Here is a 9363-nt window from a genome sequence, read left to right as displayed (position 1 = left end):
CACAAGGCAGGAATACACCCTGGAGGGGGCACCAGTCCTTCACAGGGCAACACACACATTCACTCACATCTACGGACACTTTTGAGTCGCCAATCCACCTAGCAACGTGTGTTTTTGGACAGTGGGAGGAAACCCACACGAACACAGGGAGAACACACCAAACTCCTCAAAGACAGTCACCCGGAGGAAACCCACACAGACACAGGGAGAACACACCACACTCCTCACAGACAGTCACCCGGAGGAAACCCACACAGACACAGGGAGAACACACTACACTCCTCACAGACAGTCACCCGGAGGAAACCCACACAGACACAGGGAGAACACACCACACTCCTCACAGACAGTCACCCGGAGGAAACCCACACAGGGAGAACTCCCACACAGGGAGAACACAGGGAGATTAAAGGCAGAGTACATAATAAGTCAAAGCTGCCAAAAAAAGTCTTTGTGTGTGGGTATATATATAAATATATACTAACCACTCCTTACAAATCCACCCCCCAAAAACACATCAGCTGCCTGACTAGAGGAGCCCATCACTCTCTGTTCTAAGTATCTGTGTAAATTTCTCTGCCATTCTGGTTCAGCTAGCTCGCTAATTTTCAGCATATGTGTATAGAGACCTGAAATGGCACTCATGTGGGCAGGTTGTAGGTAGAAATTTAGGGCACCCACTACTTCCATTTTGTTTGTATTGTATAATTAGTCTATAACTGATAAATGTGTTTGAGTATGTGCGAGTGGCAGCAAGTTAAAAGCCAATTCCAAGATGTGCTTAAGGTTCAAGTGTGAGGGGGGTGGCATTTGCCGTAAAAACCACGCCTCCAGCAACTTAAACCATGGGGTGTGGTTTGGGGTACAAGCCACGCCCCTATCATTATAACTAGTATAGTATTAAACATGTTTATAGGTGTGTGTGTGTGTGAGTGTGATATGACTGGGGTGTATAAGTGTATCCTCGGCGCTCTCTTCATTAAACGGTGGACATTTCAGTAACAGACCTAACGAGCCCTCAACACTCACACACACAGGGAGAACACACTACACTCCTCACAGACAGTCACCCGGAGGAAACCCACACAGACACAGGGAGAACACACCACACTCCTCACAGACAGTCACCCGGAGGAAACCCACACAGACACAGGGAGAACACACCACACTCCTCACAGACAGTCACCCGGAGGAAACCCACACAGACACAGGGAGAACACACCAACTCCTCACAGTCAGTCACCCAAAGCGGGAATCGAACCCACAACCTCCAGGTCCCTGGAATGCGGACACTACCTGCTGCGCCACGTGCCGCCCCTATAAGTTTACAGTAGAGTGTAATACACTTAAACCACATTAAATCACAATAATATTTCATACACAAATGTGTTAATTTTTTATTTGTCTCCAAGATGAATGACTTTTCGGAGAAGACTATTGGATTGGACTCCTTTTTATGTAACTATATATAGGTTAGCCTAAGTGATAGATTTGTAAGCCCTAAATATCCATACAATCACAGCCCTGAGCGATGAATTGCAGTTTAACTGGATTAGGCCACTGTGGCAGACTGTTGAGTGCAGGTAATTATAAAGCAACTCCCTGATGACTTTTGGTCTAGATTGAGAAGGACAATTTGGCTTAATGTAGAGGGTGCTTCTACATCCAAAGACAGATTTAGCAGTCGCACTCTGCCCCAGTCACGTATCACTAACACAGATATCTCCTGAAAGAGGCTGTATGATATTGCTGACAAATGTATTGAATTTGGGATAACGTCAGTGAGAGACTTTTATTAACAAAAGTCATTTGAGGAAAACAGTTTCTCTGGAACCTCTTTACGTCAGAGATTAACAGTGCCCAAACAGACATGTTGTGAAATGTTGTGGCTTAGTCAAAACAGTGTTGAACATGTAGGTGTTTAATTGTGAAGGAACACCCTAGATTTGGATATGAATCCGTCTTAAACACACCCTTGACAAAAGGTTTAGAATTACAATGCTTTTTTTTTAAAGGACCAAGAGTCATTTGTGTGGTTTCCCTTATATGATCTCAAACGACATCACAATCATGAGCATATTAACAAAGATTTTAAATGTTCATTACAGAATACGCTAAGAAAGTGCTCTCCACTATATAAGACCTTTTTACATCTGACAAAAATATATACACATGATGTTTGCTGGAGAATGTCAGGTCAGTGAGCCTCAGGCGCTCTGTCGTAAATAAAACCAATCCCAGGCATGTGATGTGTCCGCCAGGGCCTCTGCTAATTCAGGAGCACAATGATAGCCTTTATCAGCTCTTCTCAAGATAATAGCACTAATTATGAAGAGCTGTGCTCTGAGAGTGTGACAGAACATGTTTGCACTGTGCGGCAACTTAAAAACTAAGCAGGGACCTTAACAAATTTAATTTAGGAGAATGGGTGATGACAGAATTGAACAGATTAGAGACTGAGAGGAGGAGAGTGATAGTGGGATTGATCAAGAGTCGGAAGCAAAAAGATACAGAAAGAGGAGTTGAAATGGAGGGAAAGATAAGATGGGGCAAAGAGAAAGGATGAAAGAGGATTAAAATGGCGGAAAGCGAGAGTGAAAAGGGGATTCTAGATAGAGAGACTTTAAGAGAAAGATATGGAGATGAAGAGAAAGTATTGTCTGAGAATAAAACCAGTAAAGGTTGGTCTCTGATTCTTTCAAAGAACTGTGATATAAAATAGAAATATGTATTAATGCATGTTCAGAATAATATAGGCTGTAGCAATTTTCAACCAGATCTCTTGTCAGTTACTGTGTGTGTGTGTGTGTGTGGAGATGTACAATACTAACACCCACCCATATCTATACATTTCAGGACCTTTTTTAATTAAATTTAGTGTAAAAACAGCTTCCTGTTAAAACTGGTATTAATATAATATTATTATTTTGGATGTGCACACTTTAGAGACTATTTAAGGGAAGTGTTTTTGGGAGCTTTGTTTCTCTTCTCCTTTCTCCCTCTGTCAGTGTGAAGAAATCATGTGTATGACGCATTGTTAACCAGAAAGATACATCTGATTAATGCCAGCAGTGTCTGGATCCACAGCAGATTCCCTCTGAATGCCACTGGATGATTTTTTGATAAGATGCATCAGTTGAAATACAGGTCCATCCAGTAAATAAGCTAACATTAACTAATGCTATACAGTGATCCCTTGTTTTTCGCGGGGGTTGCGTTCCAAGACCACCCGCGAAAAACGAATTTCCGTATAGTAGAGAAAAGATATTTTTTATGTATTTAACGTGTATTTGGACTTTTAAACCCCTCCCTGTTACTGTTAACATCCCACCCTTTGCATCAAACAGTCCTAATGTTTTTCAGCTGGAACTAGAAATGAAATCCCACCAGTTTCTTTAATAGAGTCATTCCTAAGCTGTGATTTGGCGTCAGTAAATTTCACTCGGATGTGGACGTGAACAATACATGTACTGTACGTAAGAAATACTTGTAAATGATATATTTTGTCACCTACAGGTCTAGTTTATGCTATTTTAATGGATTTAATGAAATATTTTGGCTATTCATCATTCAAGGTTTTCCTAGACTTTCCCTCAATATCCGCGATATAGCGGCCATAAGATAGGGTGACCAGATCTGAGATGGTGAAAAAGAGGACACGTACCGGGGTGGGGTTGATGAGGTCACGCCCCTCGCTGCCATTGTGTGCGTAGCTGAACCTATGTGTGCTTTTAGGTCCTTTACACCTTTATTTGCTACAAAAAACATGGAAACTTCTTTTTTAATTCATCTGAGAACTTACATTTACGTTTCGGTATAGCTGCTCGAGATGAAGGTAGGTACATGAACTTTGCCTGACGTAAACAAGGACTACTGACGTGCAGACTGACCAATTAAATGTTTACAGAGAAGGTTATCGATCAATAACGGTAGCGCTACAGTCAGACCGTCCAATCAGAAGATTTTAGGCTACTCCACCACGCCCCCTTCTCACTCAAGTGAACCAATCGGAGTAGGGGAAGGCGGAGTTGGACATCCAACCCCGCCCACATCCAACCCCGCCCTCTCAGAAGCCACGCCCATGCCCTGTTGACTTTTCTGTGTCCCAAATGGTGCTCTAGTCACTATATACCACACTATTTTAAGGTAGTGTCCGAAATCGTTCCCTACCCTCGTGAATTCAAACACAGCTCACGCTCGCGCCCTAAAAACTCTCAAACAGAATTTTTTAACGGAAAAAATAACAGCGCACATTATGTCGGTGAGTAAAAAACATTTAGTTTGTAAGTATAATTACAAAGCTCGTTGTTGTCAGTGTTTTTGCTAAATACACGAACACGTTATAAATACGTTATTTCAGTATATACTAGTAGGGTCGTAGATAAATACACGAATGTTAAACTGCGGCACGCGTGTTGTGTGATTGATTTCGCCAAACAAGTAACAGAGTGATACTTAATTACACACAGAAAAAAACTTGCTTATAATATTGCCTCCGTGTAAGTAACAAGACTTTTGACTTAAAGAAAAGCTCACAAATGTAGTTACAATGAACATGAATATCACAGATAAACTGTAATCTCCTTTTATGTTTTATTGTTTTATTTTTTTCAGCGTCCAGCCCACGTTCAGGCCACTTTTGACCCTTCAGTGTTCAATGTTCTCAGTTGTATCTATGGTATGTTTCAGTATGCACTCTACATGGCCCTTGGTTGGCCTTTTGACTTCAGTCAGGTGATTATTTCAGATTATGACTTTTTTGAGGATACATTTCCAGTGAGGCTTTAAACTGCATTCTAAGCTTTGTCATTTGTCTGTTAGAGTGACATCCCACAGCTCCGTAGGTGGTGGTGCGGGTTAGGTTTAGGGAGTATGTCACCTGCATGGTATATACACCTGTTACTCAAACAAACATATTTACACACACATGCAGCTTTCTCTTCAGACACATTGTACATTGTACTGTGATGTTGTGCATTTTGGAGAGACCACTTGTTAAAGTCGTTGTATTGAGTTATTTAAATTGGTTTTGTTTGATTGGTTTATTGCAAACAACATAATGTTTGTAAATGTAGCTGATAAACCTAATTTTCAATTAGCTTACATCATTTATATTCCAGCTGTATTTTAGAATGGTGAGCTCTAATGTACAAGGAAAGGCCAGTCAGCACAAGAAGGGAAAGACTGAGGAGCGTTCAGGGTCTGATGGTTTATTTGAATTTATAAAGGCACAAGTCAGTGTGTAACTAGTCTGACTTAAAAGCAGTTATTTATAGCCTCTGATAAGCTCAAATTAGACGACATGGTCCTTTGTTAAATAGTATTTATATTAATTTCAGTCTGGATTTCAAATTGTTTTTTTCTGTTAACAGTAAAGGAGATAGAATATTTACCGTCTCCATTGAGCAGGCGTTTGTGTCTGTTCTTGAAGCTGAACTGAGCATTTCAACTTTCATTTTGCTTAATGTGCAATAGCCTTCACAAATGAGAAAACTGTGGTTTGTTTAAAAAAAATTAATTGGAATGTAGGTTCTGTGGTAAATTTATATTTAGCTTTTTTATTTGACTAAATTTAAATAAACTGTAAAACAATATCTGCATTCTTCTATAACGTCTTTAGCAGATGCCCCTCACAGTCCTGGAGCAGATTCTATTAGAGGTCGTCCTGGAAGAGGGGGACCAAGCTTTTTTAAAGCTGTCACTGGTGTGTCCCCTCTTCCGGGACACTGTTGGAAGACAGTCATTCTGGGCCCAAGCACAGTTTCAGTGGCTTGACAGTGAGTATAAAGTGCATTATTGTGTTTCAGTAAACTTTATTTTAAGATGTTTGTATTCCTTATAAGAAGAGGTGGTAATCTGATTATTAATTCTCACATGCAGCTGTTGTGACTTGGAAACTCTACAGCACTGAATACAAACAACAGTTTCACACAATGTATGGACTGGAGTGCTGCCTGTGCTGTAGAGAGACATATAAAGACTGTTTACCAGGTTTGTGAACTGCGTATGAAGTTTGAGAATTGTTTCTTTTGCCAGTGGTTGCAAAAAAGTTGACAAACAAATGTTTTATGATCAGAAGATTTTGTTGGAATTTTGCAGCCAAATGCAGTGTTGCTGGCTTTGATAATAATAATAATAATAATAAATACAATTTAATTATACAGCATTTTTCAAGGACTCAAAGCATTGTGCTTGTGCATGCCTTAAGATACAGCGTACAAAGAACATCAAAAGACAGACAAGATAAGGAAGTAAAATAAGAGAACATATTAAAAGTATGCTTCTGTTTATTGTTTGTTGTCCACAGGCTGCTTTGGGCATGGGAGACGTGGGGAACTTGTGGGGTATTACAGCGAGGACATGCATCCTGGGTTCTGTGTGTGTATATATATTATATATATATATAGATATATATATATAGATATATATAGATATATATATATAAAATGTTGTAAAGACTTGAAAATAAAGAAATAAAAGTACTGTGTCAGTTTTTCCTTGTTTTTAATACAGACTGCACACCCGTGACTTAACCACATTTTAGTGTTCTACATGCCAGTGCCAATAAGGATATTCTATGTGACTATATTTCAAGCGACCGCGACTGTAGGGAGTTGTGAATGGAGTGCTAAGTTGTGTAATGTGTTTCTCTTTCTTCTTATTGAAACCAATCCTGCACAACTGGACATCTGAACACGTATTATATATTTTATTGCAGCATTTTCTTCACTTGGACATTTGGAATATTGTCATTAGCATCTTTATCTCTTTAGTCTTTACTTTTATTTCACAACCTGGATAATTACCCTTAGATATCTCTAACCACTCACAGGTAGTAATTATTATTCATTCATTTATTATCTGTAACCGCTTATCCAAATTCAGGGTCATGGTGGGTCCAGAGCCTACCTGGAATCATTGGGAGCAAGGCGCCAGTCCTTCACAGGGTGACACACACTCACACATTCACTTTTGAGTCGCCAATCCACCTACCAACATGTGTTTTTGGACTGTGGGAGGAAACCAGAGCACCCGGAGGAAACCCACACAGACACAGGGAGAACACACCACACTCCTCACAGACAGTCACCCGGAGGAAACCCACGCTGACATGGGGAGAACACACCAACTCCTCACAGACTGTCACCCGGAGCGGGAATCGAACCCACAACCTCCAGGTCCCTGGAGCTGTGTGACTGCGACACTACCTGCTGCGCTACCGTGCCTCTGAACCTCTAAACACAGACGTTTAAATAAATATGAAAATGGTATAAGCTTCTAATAAACTGTATGCAGACAAACAGCATCACCTATGGAAATCTGTGTGTTCTTAAAATGAGATGTTCATGACCAGGCAGGATGCTTATATTTTCAAGGCACTGTACATTTAATAGCACTGGATTTTATTATTGTTTTGCATTATTGTTTTTTTATTATTGTTTTGTAGCTGTGCACTACATACACTACATAACAATCCATCATGTCATAGTTGGCGTAACATTACCACTCGTTGTGGCTGAGAATGACCATTACGAATAACAAAATTAACGATTTTTGGGAGAAGATATTAACTGAATGGAGAACAGTATTTGAATGAATCCTGAACGATATCCTCCGTTCACCCTACCATTCGTAATAATAGTCTGCCAAGCATTGACAACAATGACAAAAGTTAAATCAAATCAGGTATAAATCAGGTAATGTTTTTAACAGATGCCCTCAGCGGAAAAACAAAAAAGCACCTGAACAGTATAATAATGAATAAAAGACGTATGTGCGTATTTAATGTGCTACTCAGCATCTCTAAACATGTCTGCGTTCAAGTGCCACACAGTGCCTCTTGAACACGTCAGTTTTAGAAGGCGTGGCTGGATATGGGCGGAGTTGGATATGGGCGGAGTTGGATGTGGGAGGAGTTGGATGTGGGAGGAGTTGGATGTCCAACTCCGCCTTCCTACAGGCTGCAGCGAGACATACTTGGAACGAAGCGCTTCTCGAAGTTCTATGTAAGCTCTAGAAAAACAAAATCCCGGACGTTTGTGAAATTCCGCCCGGACGTTTTTTAAGTCTAAAAAAAGGGACATGTCCGGGGAAAAGAGAACGTCTGGTCACCCAAACATAACCACCCTTGAAAAAACCCAAGGGATTAAGGTTGTTTTCTGTAAACCTGCTGCTCCAAATGGAGGGTTTTACAGTAAAAAGCATTATTTTAATAATCAAAATGTATTAAATTTATTAAAATAATTTAATTTCATTTCATTTATTCAAATCAAAATAATCAAAAATAAAAATAAAAAATTGGTTGGTTTGTGACAAGCTAAGGGTCATGTAGTGACATATAGCAGCATTTTTACCATTTAAAGCCCACATATTTCAGATGTTTCTGTCACATTCTGATGATAAATGACAACACCTACCACGGTGTATTTCTCCATTTCCAATAAAGAAAAACAGACCCAGTTTAGCTAAAATATGAGCATGGTGCTAACACAACATTGTATCATTTTGTTGCTGCAGTCTTTATATTCATATATTTTTCATATATATATTTTTAATATCACACGTTTAAAGAAAATCTAGAGGTGCTTACTGAAGTAATATTCAAATAGTTGCTAAAGATGCTAGCCTTCTGCCTGCTTATCAAGTTGTGTGTGTAACGTAGGAGGCTTGTGTTAAAATAATACATACAGTTTCACTTTCACAAGAAGCCTTTGTTACTAAAACATGTTTATTCAGTTTCCTCGAGTGAGAAAATGAGTGTCTTAAAGTAGCATTTTGTTTTCTGTCATGGTGCACTGGCTCTGTTATTTACAGCAGACAGGTCTAAAATCAGTTTTTGAGACAGGATTCAAAAAAGAAACCTGCTTTCAGAGGCTGTGTGATTATAACTTTAAGGACAAGTTGCCATTTGAAATACGAAACTGTAAACTCGCCTGAGTCAAGTGAGGTGGCGCAGCTTCCTCATGAAGCAAAAAGTAGGTGAAAGGTGACTTCTAAATATATTCATAAGGCTGTGACCTAAGCTGGGACTCAGCCAGCAATCTGAACTCCATATTTACCACAGAGACAAAAGAGAGACACGGCTTAGCAGTAAGCTAGTGTTTGTGTGCGTATCAGTAGGTTTAGGCCTCAACAGCTGGCCTTAAAAGTTGAAACTGATATTTTGTTAAAGGGATTTCGTAAAATTGACTTTTCCTGAAATTGAAAGGTGCAGTTTATTTTTGAAATAGCGAGTCTCTTTTGTTCCTCTCGCAAATGGATCACTGGACTTAACTCTAACACGGGCTGTTTTGTAGGAATTTTAATTCAATTTCAAATGCTCATTAATGGTCTGAAGTCCATGGAGTCTCCAACACTGACATT

The sequence above is a fragment of the Hoplias malabaricus genome, chromosome 5 (assembly GCF_029633855.1).
Source record: "Hoplias malabaricus isolate fHopMal1 chromosome 5, fHopMal1.hap1, whole genome shotgun sequence".
Taxonomy (NCBI): Eukaryota; Metazoa; Chordata; class Actinopteri; order Characiformes; family Erythrinidae; genus Hoplias; species Hoplias malabaricus.
The sequence above is the reverse complement of the archived record's forward strand: the minus strand, read 5'-3'. Positions refer to the sequence as shown.